The following is a 16,026-nucleotide window of genomic DNA, read 5'->3' as shown; positions in this document are numbered from 1 at the left end:
AGAAAGAAAGAAAGAAAGAAAGAAAGAAAGAAAGAAAGAAAGAAAGAAAAAGAAAGAAAGAGAGAGAGAAAAAGAGAGAAAGAGAGAGAGGGAGGCTGAGGCAGGAGAATTGCTTAAACCTGGCAGACTGAGGTTGTAGTGAGCCGAAATAGTGCCACTGCACTCCAGCCTGGGCAACAGAATGAGACTGTCAAAAAAAGAAGAAAGAAAGAGAGAGAGAGAAAGAGAGAAAGAAAAGAAAGAGAGAAAGAAAGAAAAAGAAAGAAAGAAAGAAAGAAAGAAAGAAAGAAAGAAAGAAAGAAAGAAAGAAAGAGAAAGGAAAGAAGGATGGAAGGAAGGAAGGGAGAAAGAAAGAAAGAAGAAAAAGAAAGAAAGAAGGAAAGAAAGAAAGAGAAAGAAAGAAAGGGAAAGAAAGAAAGAGAAAGAAAGGAAGGGAAAGAAAGAAAGAAAGGGAAAGAAAGAGAGAGAGAAAGACAAAGAAAGAAAGAAAGAAAGAAAAAGAAAGAAAGAAAGAAAGAAAGAAAGAAAGAAAGAAAGAAAGAAAGAAAGAAAGAAAGAAAGAAGAAAGGAGAAAGAAAGAAGCATAGTGGGTGCTCAATAAACTGAACTGGGAAATTATTGATAATCCAGACTCAGTGCAAACTGTTACATTGTTTTAAAATGTTGTGCTACTGGCAAAATCCTTAAGTGATCAAGATGCCCATCCTGGTTCTAACTACATCCTCATTTTCTGTTGTCATTTTGACTCCCCATCGTCTTCTGAAATCCCCTCTTTTTTCTCTCTCTCTCGTCTACGGTCTACATTCATTTGAACTGAAATACTCATTTCCATGTATCTGGGCTGATAAAATAATTGCAGAGATTTTTCATGCAATTAACTCACAGAGTAGACTCTAAGTACTCTGTTGGATTTTCTATAGCACCACATACTGCTAAGTCTAATTTGCAACCATACGAATCCATGACATGCTGGAATTTAAGCAGGTTCATTAGCCTACAATGTTTACTCTGCAAAAATGTTTGCTGGAATTGAAAAAATAACCTCCCTCACTTCACAGAAATCACTGACTCCCTTTCTGTTGCTTCAGGGCAGCCGCCAGATACGCTCCCCAACTTGCAGTGTAAAAATCTGGAATAGTGGTTGCTTAGTCTTTTCTATACATTTACAAGGGGTACAATGAGGCAGAGAGTAAATCACACATAGATGGAACCTGTGTGTCCCACATTGGAGCTTATTTGGGTCACCATCTTCTTGTTGGGTTTTTTCCCAAGAAATCTCTTTGGAAATGGGAAGTTATGTCTGGAAGTCAGGTGGCAGAAGGCCACCCATGTACTTACTGTTTGGAAGTCAGGGATGGAGGAGGGTACAGGAAAGCATATTGCATTGGCACCACCAAAATGATACGCTCTAACCTGAGGCCACACACACCACACACACACACATGCTGCTACAGGATGCATGCCAATCCTCTAGCCACATCTCCCATGCTCATTCACAGGTCCCGAAAGCTAGCCCACCGTGAGGCCAGGAGGAGGTGTTTTAGAAGAGAATAAAAAACTAGGATGAGGCACTGATAAGGGATGAAAAAGATGAACAGAGACTAATGATGAAATAGAAGAAGGGCAGAGGAGAAATGTGCTGAGTGTGTGGACAGAAGCACTAGGAAGAGGAGGATCGTAGAGGCACATATGGTGTACAGGGGTTCCAACACAGCCGTAGCAAGGAGATGCTCAGAGTTTCTGTGACCAGGACACGATTGTTACCAAAAGAAAACAACAGCTTCCAGGAACATTGTTGATGGAGAGGGACAGAGTGGTACTGCAGCTCTTTGGGATAGGGAAGTAATTCCCTCACTGGGGCAGTTCTTTGTCCCTAAGGGAAGTTCGGAGGTCAGTATTCTTATTTAAGAATATATTATTGAGGTTATTGAGATTCCATATTATTATGGAAATAATAGTTGTGACATTTAGTACTTCTGTTAAAATAATAATCAAGTCTATGTATAATAATATTTTTAAAGGTTTTTATATGTACATTTTTTTAATGAAAGGACTTTTCCTCAAATTAGGTTTTAAAATACAAATGGAGAAATATGTACATTAACTGCAAAGATATGAAGAAGGACTAAAATTTCAAAATCTAAAAAAAAAAAACCCTTAATTTCACTTAATATTCTAGAATACACACATTCTGATCAGTTTCTGTCTACAAGAAAGTGGATTAGTTTTTAAATGTTGACACAGGTATAATAAAAAGGTCAGCTTTTTATTACAGTTCTGTAACTGCAGAATGGTTGATGGAACCTGCGTGTCTGGATATGTGTACATACACATTTACAATCAAGATGTGTTTGCTGCCAGCCCTGATTGGGGGACAGCTGTGCGCAAAGCAGAGGCCCAGGCCCTGTAGACAGCCCAAGAGAAGACACACTTCTGACATGCACTTAATACCACAATTCCCATTAAACCAGCGCACTGAACATAAAACAATCTGACCCAGAGTAACAATTTATTTTATTTTATTTTATTTTATTGAGACAGAGCCTCACTCTGCCACCCAGTTTGGAGTGCACTGGTACAATCATAGCTCACTGCAGCCTTGAACTCCTGGGCTCAAGCGACCCTCCTGCCTCAGCCTCTCAAGAAGCTAGGAGTACAGGTGCCTGCTACCATGCCTGGCTAAGTTTAAATTTTGTTTTATTTTATTTTGTAAAATAGGGTCTCTCTATTTTGCCAGGGCTGGTCTTGAACTCCTGGGTTTTCCTCTCACCTTAGCTTGCAAAGTGCTGGATTACAGGTGTGAGCCACCACGCCCAGTCGTTTTTTTTTTTTTAATTGGAAAGATGATTATACAACAAAGAACTATATACACGCGTATAGAGAGAAGAGGCAAGTTATCCATCAACAAAGGCAGAATGAATAGGCTTGCCATTGGCATGTTTCTAAGACACATTACTTTAATAGAGTAAGCTATATTTTCCCTAGAACCTTTGCACTTGTATCATAAACATGTAGGTGTCACAATACTGTGAACCACTGCATCACACCCTCCAACACACTCACAGACACACACACACACACATACACACACACACAGAGAGAGAGAGAGAGAGAGAGAGAGAGAGAGAGAGAGAGAGAGAGAGAGAATGAGTCTGTTCTCATATAGTCGTTATATTAGCCACAAGGTTAAAGATAGACTTCCATGATCGCATTATTCTTAATCTTCAGTGGACTGGGTAAGGGATATGCCTCCACTTCTGACATTTATTTGGCAAGCAAAATCCAGCTGCTGTTCCATGACGCACCATTCCAGCAACTCGTCAAAACTCATCTCCAGAGTGAATTATGCCCACAGGGAGTCGAGTGAGTCACACCTTCCTCCATCATTTATTATCAACTCCTAGATTCCTTATTTAACTCCCCGAAAGTCCAGGCTTTTTGAAATAGAATGTTGCCTTGAAAGAATCAACATGAGATTAAATTCAACTCATGAAGATTGTTCAACACAGAGACATTTGCAAAAGAAGACGATTTTCACGTAGCCGGGTGTGGTGGCTCATGCCTGTAATCCCAGCACTTTGGGAGGCTGAGGCAGTGGATCACTTAAGGTCAGGAGTTCCAGACCAGCCTGGCCAACATGGAGAAACCCCATCTCCACTAAGAATACAAAAATTAGCCAGGCATGGTGGCGCATGCCTGTAATCCCAGCTACTCGGGAGGCTGAGGCAGGAGAATCGCTTAAACCCTGGAGTCAGAGGTTGCAGTGAGCCAGGATCACGCCACTGCACTCCAGACTGGGTGACAGAGAGAGACTCCATCTCAAAAAAAAAAAAAAAAAAAAAGTAAAAAAAAAAGAAAAAAGAAAATGATTTCCACACAGCTGGAACATGTTTCTTTTAGAACATTCATAAAAGTAGTATTAAGAACTACTATTAGTAAGCTGTGTTCACAAAGGAAAATATTCCACTATATCTGCACCTAAAGTCCTGTCTGTATGAGATGCAAAAAACAAGACAGGAAGGGGAGGATGAGCTATCCAGTGGTTCTCAAATTAGGGGTGCCAAGATGCCCATGACCTACTCAGAAACTCCTCAAGGTGAAAACTTTTTGATAAGAATGTCAACACGTTACTCTGCATTGTAAATATCATTATCCCACGAGTGTGTAGGGTTTAGTAAACATGAACTGTGACATCACAGCCAGCTCAGCTGATTGAATACAGAAACAGATATGAGAATCAAGCTGTCTTCTCTTAAGCCAGATATTAAAGAGATTGGTAAAAATGTAAAACAATGCCATTCTTCTTCCTCATTATTGCTGTTTGGGAAAATAAAATTATTTTGCATAAAAATATGTTATCTACATTAAAATAATGGTTTATTATTGTTATTTTAAATGAATTAAATAATGATTGAAATATTTCTCAGTTTTAGGCTGGGCACAGTGGCCTATGTCTATAATCCCAGCACTCCGGAAGGCCGAGGCAGGTGGATCACCTGAGGTCAGGAGTTCCCGACCAGCCTGGCCAACATGGTGAAACCCTGCCTCTGCTAAAAATACAAAAATTAGCTGGGCATTGTGGCACATGCCTGTAATTCCAGCAACTTGGGAGGCTAAGGCAGGAGAATTCTTGAACCCGGGAGGTGGAGGTTGCAGTGAGTCGAGATCATACACTCCAGCCAGGGAGACAAAGTGAGACTGTCTCAAAAAAAAAAAAAAAGGGAAGCAAGAAAGGAAGGGAGGGAGGAAGGGAGGGAGGGAAGGAGGGAAAGAGAGAGAGAAAGAGAAAGAAAAAGAGAGAGAGAGAAAGGAAGGAAGGAAGGAAATAATTCTCAGTTTTAACTTCTAATAAATAAATATTGATAGAACAGCCTGCATGTAGCACAGCTCTCTGGGGTCATCAATTATTTTTAAGAACATAGGTTTCCTGAGACCAGAAAGTCTGAGGATGCCTGAACTCTACAAATGGTTGAGTACATTTACTGTCAACTTGGAAGCATTCTCTCCTAAAAAATAGTGTTTCAAAAAGAAAAAATGCTTTCTGTGACTCAGAGGGGAGTTTTCCATAGAGAAGCCTTTCCTGGCTATCAGTTGGCTGCACCTGGGCTGGTTTCCATCTAACCTTATCTCTAACATCCTCTATAGCTCCCTTCAGGCAAACAAAGCAAAAGGACTAGGTGGGGGCTCAGACCCAACAGCATATTATTCTTGGAAAAGACTTGCCCTGGGTCCTGGGCCTCCCCAAAGCTTAATCAGTTTAAGCCAATGCTTCCCAAGAGGCCCACCTTCTCCACCTGCCTATCTAAAATTCATCATATTTGAGCTTTTCTAGGAGTACAAGCGGCCATTTGAAAATACATGTCTTCTGATTGTGTCAGAATTACCTGGGACATTTTTTAAATTTGAAGGTTCCCAGGCCCCATACTAGACCTAAAGAATCAATAGCACAGAGTTGAAAGGAGCATGTCTGCTCTCTATGACAAGCCCTCTCCATGACTCCTGATGCACACTGTCCCCAGAAGGTACACTCTGTGCCTGGAGATCAAAGGAAGCTCAAGACCGGGGCAGCCCCCAGCACCTACCAGTGAAGTCAGGCCTTGGAGGGGGCCCAGGCATACAGGAGCCCATGCGAGGAGAGGTGGGCCAGGTGCTCTAGGGCCTTGCAGAGTCTTTTCATTAGGAATAGTGACTAATAGAAGGTAAGAGGAAGAAAAGGGAGATCAAAATGGAAGAAATACCAGGTTAAGAGAAAGGTTCCAGACATGAGGGCCCAGGAGGGCTAAACTTTGAACATTCCACACTCCCAGTTTTGTTTAGAGCCACCTCCAAGCCTTGATCTAGTGAAGACTCAGTTTAGACTCTGAATTCAGTCCAAAAGGCCAGCTCTGATGAAGACTCCCAGGCAACATAAGGAGAGAAAAAAAAATTTTTTTTTAAATTTTTTAATTTTTAAAAAATTTTTTGGGTACCTAGTAGGTATATATATATTTATGGGGTATATATTTATGAGATGTTTTGATGTAGGCATGCAATATGAAATAAGCACATCCAATTACATTCTTTAAGTTATTTTAAAATAAACAAGTAAGTTATTAGTGACTCTAGTCATCCTAGTGTGCTATCAAATAGTAGGTCTTATTTGTTCTTTCTGGGTTTTTTTTTTGTTTTTTTTTTTTTTTGTATGTACCCATTAACCATCCCCACCTCCCCGCAACAGAAAATTTTAAAACCAAAAAGAGTGATCCTATAAATATGATCTAGAATGATTACATAAATAAGAATGAAAGTGGCCATGGAAAAAGTCAGATAGAAGATCCAAAGTCAACCACATTTTCACTTACAAAATATGTTTGGAGGAAGAAACTCTGTGTCTGCATGTTCTCCTGGCCAGGTGGTACAGGAAGCAGGGAGACAGAGGGAGAAGGTTCTAGGCTGTAGACCTGGCCATTCAGCCATTACCTATTGTGGGGTACCTTATCAAACAAACAAACAAACAAACAAACAAAAAACCTCAGCCAGAAATAGCCTCAGAGTATATATGCTTTACTCACTTTCTTCGCTGTTGGTGCCATGGATTAGTCAATGATGCTTTAATGCAAAATAGTTTAAAGCAACCAGGTTCTATATGTAAACCTTTCCCAATCTTTTCAATTGTCCTTCAACTGCAAATTGTTTTCAAAGAAGGCTTTAACCTGGTAACTCTTTCCTTGGCTCCTTCTGTTCCTGAGCATCCTGTGAACATGTAAGCCATTCCCATATTGATTATTTTTAAGTTAAAAATATTGTCTTTCAGGAAAGGCCTAGTGAATTTGGGAAATATGGTAAACAAGGTAGAATCCAGTTTATTGGGATGATTTTTGGATGCCAGAATACTTTCAACCTTCACTTATCATTGCTATTGCACAAACAAGATTGGGCTGGCCTAGCAAGTCTTACCCAGGTTTTGCAACACATTTACAAGTACAAATCTGTGTGGCAAAGAGTACTTTTTGTACTTTGGGCAGTTTTGATAACAAGCGGAGGTAGGAGGAACTCAATTTAGCCCAATCTGTAGCGCCTTCGCAAAGCTCTTGCTCTCTGCCTTAACCTTCCCCACATTCAAGATAAGATAGAAAAAGAAAAGAAAGAAATATGTACCTTCTACAGGGCTTTCAGAAGATAGACTGCAGAATTACAGAATGCCTGATGAGAAGCACAATTCTTTTCTCACTGGCTTGCTGGTAAGAATGATCCATTGTTCATTTTGTTGGAAGATATGAGATACTTTCGACTACATCAGATCTATTTAATAAATGACCTTTTCAGTGATTTCAGCAGTAGATACCCCTAAAGCATTACGAGACATCTTCGATAAACATTTTTTTCTCCCTAAATCAGTTTTTAGAGTACTTTATGTATCTGTTAGACATCACCAGTTTCATAAAAGTACGAAACATCAGTGATCCAGCTGGTTAGAACCATCATCAGTACTTCACTTTCGATGAATTATTTTTTAGTCCCTTTGTATTCTTTTTATTCCCCTCCTCAAAGGAACTTTTGCATGATAGGTACTCAGCAGATGAAGGAATGCCCTATATGGTAGCCTAGTTGAACATGGCGTGTCAATGAAGTATTTAAGATGATTCAGAGAGCTCTCTCCGGATGGCATGCTCAATGTAGGTGAGGTCCTTGGTATAACGGAGATCCTAACCTACATCTAATGTGGAGAGGGTAACATGGGACCATGGAGAGGGTAACATAGGACCCTGAGGCACCAAGACGTAGACCGTACTCCATGACCATGCTGCCTGTTGACATGCTGGGACAGGGAGAACCTAAAAACTCCATGTTCTCGACTGGGCACGGTGGCTCACAGCTGTAATCCCAGCACTTTGGGAGGCCGAGGCGGGCAGATCATCTGAGGTCAGGAGTTCGAGACCAGCCTGGACAACATCGTGAAATTCCTTCTGTACTAAAAATACAAAAATTAGCTAGGTGTGGTGGTGGGCGCCTGTAATCCCAGTTACTCTGGAGACTGAGGCATGAGAATGACTTGAACCTGGGAGGTGAACATTGCAGTGAGCCACGATCATACCACTGCACTCTAACCTGAGTTAGACTCTGTCTCAAAAGAAAAACAAAAACAAAAACAAAATATTCCATGTTCTTCTCTCTTGAGATCACTCTAGAATTAGTTCTATTTTTTCCTAGATTTTTAACATATAGCATTGTTTTCTCTGAAATTTTATTTATTTTATTATGTATTCATGTTTATATTTTATAGTTTTTCTCATTCAGGCATGAATGAACTCATTTATTCAACAGATAAATATATAATGTACCTACCATGCTATGAGATGGAAGATCTGTTCATAACAACTGAAGGTATATTTGATTCATGTGGTAGTCTAGACCCATGTTTGTATCTATGCATGAGCTATTTGTTTGCATATTTATTTAGTTGCTTAGTTGTCTATATGGGAATTCATAGTTGGCTTGAGGGCAGAAGCTGTTGTTCTACTTATATCTGTATCCTAAGATCGTGTAGATAGTAGGTGATTAATAAATGCTGAAATAATATTGAACAAATTGCACCAACTTCCTTAATGCAATAGACACAAATTATAATGAAAATGTATATCCCATCAGTATCGAATTCAAAGTATCAGGGAAAATCTTGCAGAAGAAATCAGGAAAGATATTAAGAGGTAGTTAGTGCAAATTTAGGCTGTAAATTAGAAGACTCTGAGCTTCCTGATAGCCAGGGTAGAAGGAAATTTTGCCAAGGTACACTGGAAACAGCGACTGTAAACTTAGAGATGTTAGGTCCTATATTTTTATTTTATTTTACTTTGCTTCATTTTATTTTATTTTATTTTATTTTGAGACAGTCTCCCTCTGTCACTCAGGCTAGAGTGCAATGGTACAGTCTCGGCTCACTGCAACCTCCACCTCCTGGGTTCAAGTGATTCTCCTGCCTCAGCCTCCCGATTAGCTGGGATTACAGGCACGTGCCACCACGCCTGGTGAATGCTTGTATTTTTAGTAGAGACAGGATTTCACCATATTGGCCAGGCTGGTCTTGAACTCCTGACCTCACGATCAGCCTGCCTCAGCCTCCCATATTAATAGATTTTTATTATTATTTTACTACATTAGAGGCCTTTTCCATTTATAATTACACAGTTTTCTTGGGATAATAAATATTGATTCCACATACTACCTTTTTTTTTTTTTTAACATACACTGGGTACTTGTAGTAAAAAGGAAAGCATCGAATAATCTTATGAAAAAATAAAAGTTCATCTTTCTGAAAGTGAAACCTCCTTAGCCTTTTTTATTTAGAAATGATTAAATTCCTTCCCTGTTTGAGATTATAAACTGTACATTTAAACTGTGCCTAAAGCAAACCAAAAGCCTACCCCAAAGTCCTACCAATGAAAAATACCTAAGAACAAGATCAAAATACATGGAATGGTTGATTGACCCCTAGAGTAGATGTGGGTATTACGTATAAGAAATTTTCCTACAACAGTGATTGACGTACAGTAACTCCTGAGAAAATACACTTAGAACCATTTATGAATGCTCAAATGAGGAAATATCTCAACATTTCAATGAACAAAGAGCTGTGGTTGCTAATTAAGAACTGACAGTAGAGGTTTTTGATTTTTCTTTTTTCTTTTTTTTTTTTTTTTTTTTTTGAGATGGAGTCTCGCTGTCCCCCAGACTGGAGAGCAGTGGCGCGATCTCGGCTCACTGCAAGTTCCGCCTCCCGGGTTTACGCCATTCTCCTGCCTCAGCCTCCCGAGTAGCTGGGACTACAGGTGCCCGCCACCGCGCCCGGTAATTTTTTTTGCATTTTAGTAGAGACGGGGTTTCACCGTGTTAGCCAGGATGATCTTGATCTCCTGACCTCGTGATCTGCCCGCCTCAGCCTCCCAAAGTGCTGGGATTACAGGCGTGAGCCACCGCGCCCGGCTGAGGTTTTTGATTTTTTTCTCCAAGATCATTTAATGTTCAGGTGATCCTAGGGAGGTCACAAACCCTGTGAAGCCTCAGGTTCTTAACCTGCAGAACGAGAATCATAATACCTGCCTTGTAAGAAATCAATGCAGATCAATGAGATTATGCACATGGACAAAGTTTACAAACTATAAAGTTATAATTTTGGTCCTATAGATTCTAGCATTGACAGCAGTTAAATTTGAGTTGGGAAGTAGTCGATTTTTTGCAACCATGCATATATGATTCGTCAAATTCATGTAAGTGTAACTAATTTCATCTGCTGCTGAGATCCACTTAATTTTTTTGCTCCATAAATGTACACAATTTAAAAATCTATTGAGTTCAGTGGCTCAAATGAATCTGCATTGCAATACTTACTACACAACTTGATTTTAATTTTAAAAGCTTGCCTTCTGTAAGAAGCATGAATTCACAGTGTCTCTCCGTAGATTTAATACCTATTTATGTGCAATCATCATGCGGGATAGATAGTCTTATGTGTCATGCAGTTCTACTTCTTTTTCCAGCATATTCTTTTCTTGGCTTTATTTACACTTGGTCTGAATAAGCACATTTAGATAGCTTAATGGTGCAAGTGATTACACCATGCTTTTGAGCTTTTATGAGGAAAATTGAAGTACATAATTATACTTTTGCACAAACTGGTTTGACTGTCCTCAAAACAAAACAAAAGAAAAACCCTGACTCTACTAATTTTTCAAATGGCTGCACCAGCATGTTTAGAAGCTATCAATCAGCAGCAATCACATTTCAGATAAACCTCAAGGCTAAGATGTCACCAAGGCGAATAGGAGAAAATGATCGGCTCCAGTGGACACGCAAAAACAAACTTTTTAAACGAAGACAAAGACCACAGAGTCCCCGATCCATTCCCTGGGGCTACACCGTGAAAGGATGGATGCTGGTGAGAGCTGGAGAAATACTACAGAAGGAACCAAACTGTCCCTTCCGGTCTGCCAGGCTGGCACACAGACAGGGAAAGGGAGCAGTTGCCAGCGGAGCAGAGGAACAAGCGGGGACAGAGCATGAACGGCTTGAGAGTGTCCAGTGGCCGGAAGACAGGGAAATAAGGAACTTCCTTATCCTGACAACATCTGAACCGCCCCCACCGCTATAGGGGGAACAAGTCCAGCAGACATGGTATCTGAACACCGCGGGCTGTGAACCTTGGTCAAGCCACTTTCCCTCCGGAGCACCTGCTGATCTCTTCTTGACAACTCCCTCTGTAAAGGAGGGGGTAGATGGCCCAACACTCTCCTGAGTCCTTGTCTCATTCCTTCATTCTCTTCCAGCTAAGGAGCAACTGCTGGGATTGCAAAGGTTTATTTATTTATTTTTATTTCATTTTATTTAATTGCTTGTGTCCAGCAAAAAGAGAAAAAAAAAAAAAAACCCTACTCTTCTTTATGAAAAAAAAAAACCTAAATATGGCTGGGAGCAGTGGCTCACCCCTGTAATCCCAGCACTTTGGGAGGCCGAGGCGGGTGGATCATGGTGAAACTCCCTCTCTACTAAAAATACAAAAATTACCCGGGTGTGGTGACACACGCCTGTAATCCCAGCTACTCAAGAGGCTGAGGCAGGATAATTGCTTGAACCCGGGAGGCGGAGGTTGCAGTGAACCAAGATTGCACCACTGCACTCCAGCCTGGGCAACAGAGTGAAACTCAGTCTCAAAAACAAACAAACAAACAAACAAAAAAACTAAACTAAATATGGAATATCTCTCTCTGCATATACAAATAAAGTGTGTGACTTCTGGAGCCAGTTCCTTTCACATGTATGAAGAGGGGCAGAGATTAGCAATAGTGCTTAAACATGCTTGCAGCCTAGTGCCAGGGTGTACATATTCACATTTTTTTATTTCTCAATTTGAGTAATGCCTTTTAAGCCACATGAGGTATTTCTTTGACAATAACAAAAGGGAAAAATATACATCATTTATGATGTTTCACACAATATCAGTCTCAGCATTTATAAAGATCACAAGTTTACTAAAAATGGCTAATAGAGATTCCCAAGACATTACCTGATAATAAGAGTACTTACCTGTGACTCTTCAACAATATTCACTGTTACAACAATATTCACTATTTTAAATTCCAGAAGTCATTGAAGTGCTAATTTTATAATAATAATACTCAGTCAAGGTATTAGCAGGGTAGCGATAACAGTACTCATGGATATTCTATTCGTCCTTCTATTTCTTCCAGCCTCCTTGCAGTTAGACAGGGTCACATAACTGTTTCTGGCCAATGGATGTGAAAGGAAATGAAATGTGTCACTTCCAGGCCAAGGCATGGAAAAACCTTGAGCAATTCTCTAGTTCTTTACATCTGCGAGGTTGACAGGAGTGTATGAGATAATAGAGACTTTAGATTGAAGCAACCTCCATTGCAAATCACTGCATTGGGCAGTGTTTCCCAGACCCATAGTGGACATTACCTGAGTGAGAAATAAGCTTTTACTGTATTTAAAACACCCCTGACCATCCTGGCTAACCCGGTGAAACCCCGTCTCTACTAAAAAAATACAAAAGACTAGCCGGGCGAGATGGCGGGCGCCTGTAGTCCCAGCTACTCGGGAGGCTGAGGCAGGAGAATGGCGTAAACCCGGGAGGCGGAGCTTGTAGTGAGCTGAGATCCGGCCACTGCACTCCAACCCGGGCGACAGAGCGAGACTCCGTCTCAAAAAATAAAAATAAAAATAAAAAAAAAGTAAAACACCCCTGAAATTTAGGAGCTGTTATTTACTGTAGCAAGCGTAGACTGTCCTAATACAGAGAAAAATGGGTTTCAGTTTTGAGAGCTAACCAAAAATCCAGTTAGACTCTTATACATTTCAACCTTTTAATGAAAGGCTTAGTAGCATATATCAAGAATTGGCAGACTTTTTCTACAAAGGACCAGAAAGTCAATATTTTAAGGTTTTGTAGGCCAGATAATCCCTCTCATAACTACTCCACTCTGCCATTACAGCATGCAAGCAGCCATGATAATTCACAAAGTAATGATCATGGGTGTGCTTCAATAATTTTGTATTTATGAAAACAGGTAACAAGCAGAATTAGATGCACAGGCCACAGCTCACTTTCCCCCTGTGATAGAGCATCACTGTTAAATGTAATCATCTTGGCCAGGCATGTTGGCTCAGGCTTGTAATCCCAGCACTTTGGGAGGCTGAGGCACGCAGATAAATTGAGGCCAGGAGTTCAAGACCAGTGTGGCCAACATGGTGAAACCCTGTCTCTATTAAAAATACAAAAAATTAGCTGGGCGGGGTGGCGGGTACCTGTAATCCCACTTATTAGGGAGGTTGAGGCAGGAGAATCACTTGAAGCCGGGAGGTGGAAGTTGCAGTGAGATGAGATTGCGCCACTGCACTCCAGCCCAACAAGAGTGAAACTACGTCTCAAAAAAAAAAAAAAAAACCAGTAATCTTGAATACTTAGTGCTCTAGTTTCTCAGGGCTGCTGTAACAAAATGCCATTGGATTGCTTAAAACAACAAATATATATATAATTATACATTTATTATATTATTAATATAATAATAAATTATAATGTATTCATTAAATATAATAAATGCATAATTATATAGTAAATATAATAAATTATATACAAATTATTATATTATCAATGTATAACATATTATATTATCAATATATAACATATTGATAGCATAATAAATTAAAATATATAATACACACATATACATGTATAATATATAAATACATGTATTTACTTTTTCTCATACTTCTAGAGGCTGTAAGTTCAAAATCAAGGTGTTGGCAGAGTTGGTTCCTTCTGGGAGTTCAGGGAGGCCGTCTGTTCCATGCCGCCAGCCTTACTTCTGATTGTTGCCAGCCACCCTTGGCTTGTGGCAGCATCACCCCAATCTCTGCCTTGTGTTTCCATGGCCACCTTCTCCCTGTGTCTCTCCCTTCTTTACAAGGATACCACTCATGTTGCATTAAGGGTCCACCTTTTTCTCCAGGATGATTTCATCTTAACTCATTGTATCTGCAACAACCCTATTCTGAAATAAGGTCATGTTCTGAGGTACTGTGGGTTAGGAATACCCCCAGTACTCCTATCTGTTGAACAACAAATCATTTTGGGGTACACAATTCAATTCATAATGCTTGGCTTCTTAAAAAACATAAGCGTATTTCATTTGGTAAATTGACAACAATGCAAGTGAGGTTTTTTTTTATCTCAATAGCTTTTGGGGTACATGTGGGTTTTTTGTTACATGGATGAATTACATAGTGGTGAATTCTGAGATTTTAATGCACCAGTCACCCAAATATTGTACATTGTATCTAATGTGCAGTTTTTATCCCTAACCCCCCTTCCAGTCTCCCCCTTCTGACTGCCTAAAGTCCATTATATCACTCTGTATGCCTTTGCGTACTCATAGTTAAGCTCCCACTTACAGGCAAGAACATACGGTTTTCGGTTTTCGACTCCTCTGTTATGCAAGTGAATTTTAAATAAGCTCATGGGCCTTGGCTTTGTTCAGAGAGGTCAATTCAATTACCTTGATGATGAGACTGAATTGTTCAGGTATCTAAGAGCAGTGAAAAGAAAAACTGAGTTCATAAATGAAATAACACATAGAACTTGGTAATGCACATTTACAATTCAGTATTATTGTTCAGTCTTCTACCTTTTCTAAATCATCGATTGCTGCTTTTGATGAGAAAATTAAATTTGATTTACATATTTTATTTCTTAAGACTATTATTAAAGCATGGGACAGATGAAATGATTATTTCTTAGAATCTGAATGCGGGCATCTATAACAATTTTTTGAAAAAAAAACCCCACAATTTCCTTGGCAGGTTTTGGAACCTTGAAATGTGAAAAAGCAGCACACAGGTGAGCAATCAAACAGGTGCTTTAGACAGTACACATGAGTAGTTCAGAGGAAGGAGAGAGCACCGGGCCAGCAGGGCTCCTTCCTGGAGGAGGAGACACCTGAGCTGTCCTCAGAAGGTGGCCAGGATTTGGATAGTCTAGCCAGAGAGCATCTGATGTGAGCAAAGGCAGGAAATGACGTATTTGTGGGGAGGATCAGAGATAGCAGGAACATGTAGGAGAAAACAGGAGTTATTATTGCAGAGTGATTGAAACTGATATGAAAGACCTTGAATGTCAGCCTAAGAAGAGTTCAGACATTACATAGGTGAACAAGAGGTTTCTGAGCAAATTGTATAATCAAAGCTGTGTGGCACCGTATACAGGATAAAAGAGGCAATGGATTGATGAAGGCTTATTACAATAATCTAGTCATTACAAAAAGAGGTGCTCAGCAACATGGCAGAGTGATGGGGTAGCATTAAATGAGTAGGACTGGATCAAAAGAAGTTTGATGATCTTGGTGACTGGAGTTATGAGACAGGGAAAATCATGAAGGAGAAAAAGATAACCCAGTGTAGCAACAAGAGTGAGGGAAAAGAGGAAGAAGGCAGACATAAATACAAGGAAGGATCACAGGTCAAATTCCAGCTAATTACAATTAGAGTGAAGACTAATTCATCAATTTTATTTGAATTAATCAAGACAGAATAAGGGGCCGGGCGCGGTGACTCACTCCTGAAATCCCAGCACTTTGGGAGACCGAAGCAGGCAGATCACCTAAGCTCATGAATTCAAGACCAGGCTGGTCAACATGGTGAAACCCCATTTCTATTAAAAATACAAAAATTAGCTGAGCATGGTGTCGGGTGCTTGTAATCCCAGCTACTTGGGAGGCTGGGGAGGGAGAATCTCTTGAACCCAGGAGGCGGAGTTTGCAGCGAGCTAAGATTGCACCACTGCACTCCTGCCTAGACAAGAGCAAAACTCTGTCTCAAAAGAAAAAAATAAAAGATAGCATAAGGTATTCATGTTTACAAATAAACACCCATATTTCAATAGCTTAACACAACCAAGATTTATTATATGTTCATGCTATGTATCCAGTGCTTATTAGACAGGAACTCTGTTCCACTGATTCATTCAGGTGGATCCAG

The sequence above is a fragment of the Macaca mulatta genome, chromosome 4 (assembly GCF_049350105.2).
Source record: "Macaca mulatta isolate MMU2019108-1 chromosome 4, T2T-MMU8v2.0, whole genome shotgun sequence".
Taxonomy (NCBI): Eukaryota; Metazoa; Chordata; class Mammalia; order Primates; family Cercopithecidae; genus Macaca; species Macaca mulatta.
The sequence above is the reverse complement of the archived record's forward strand: the minus strand, read 5'-3'. Positions refer to the sequence as shown.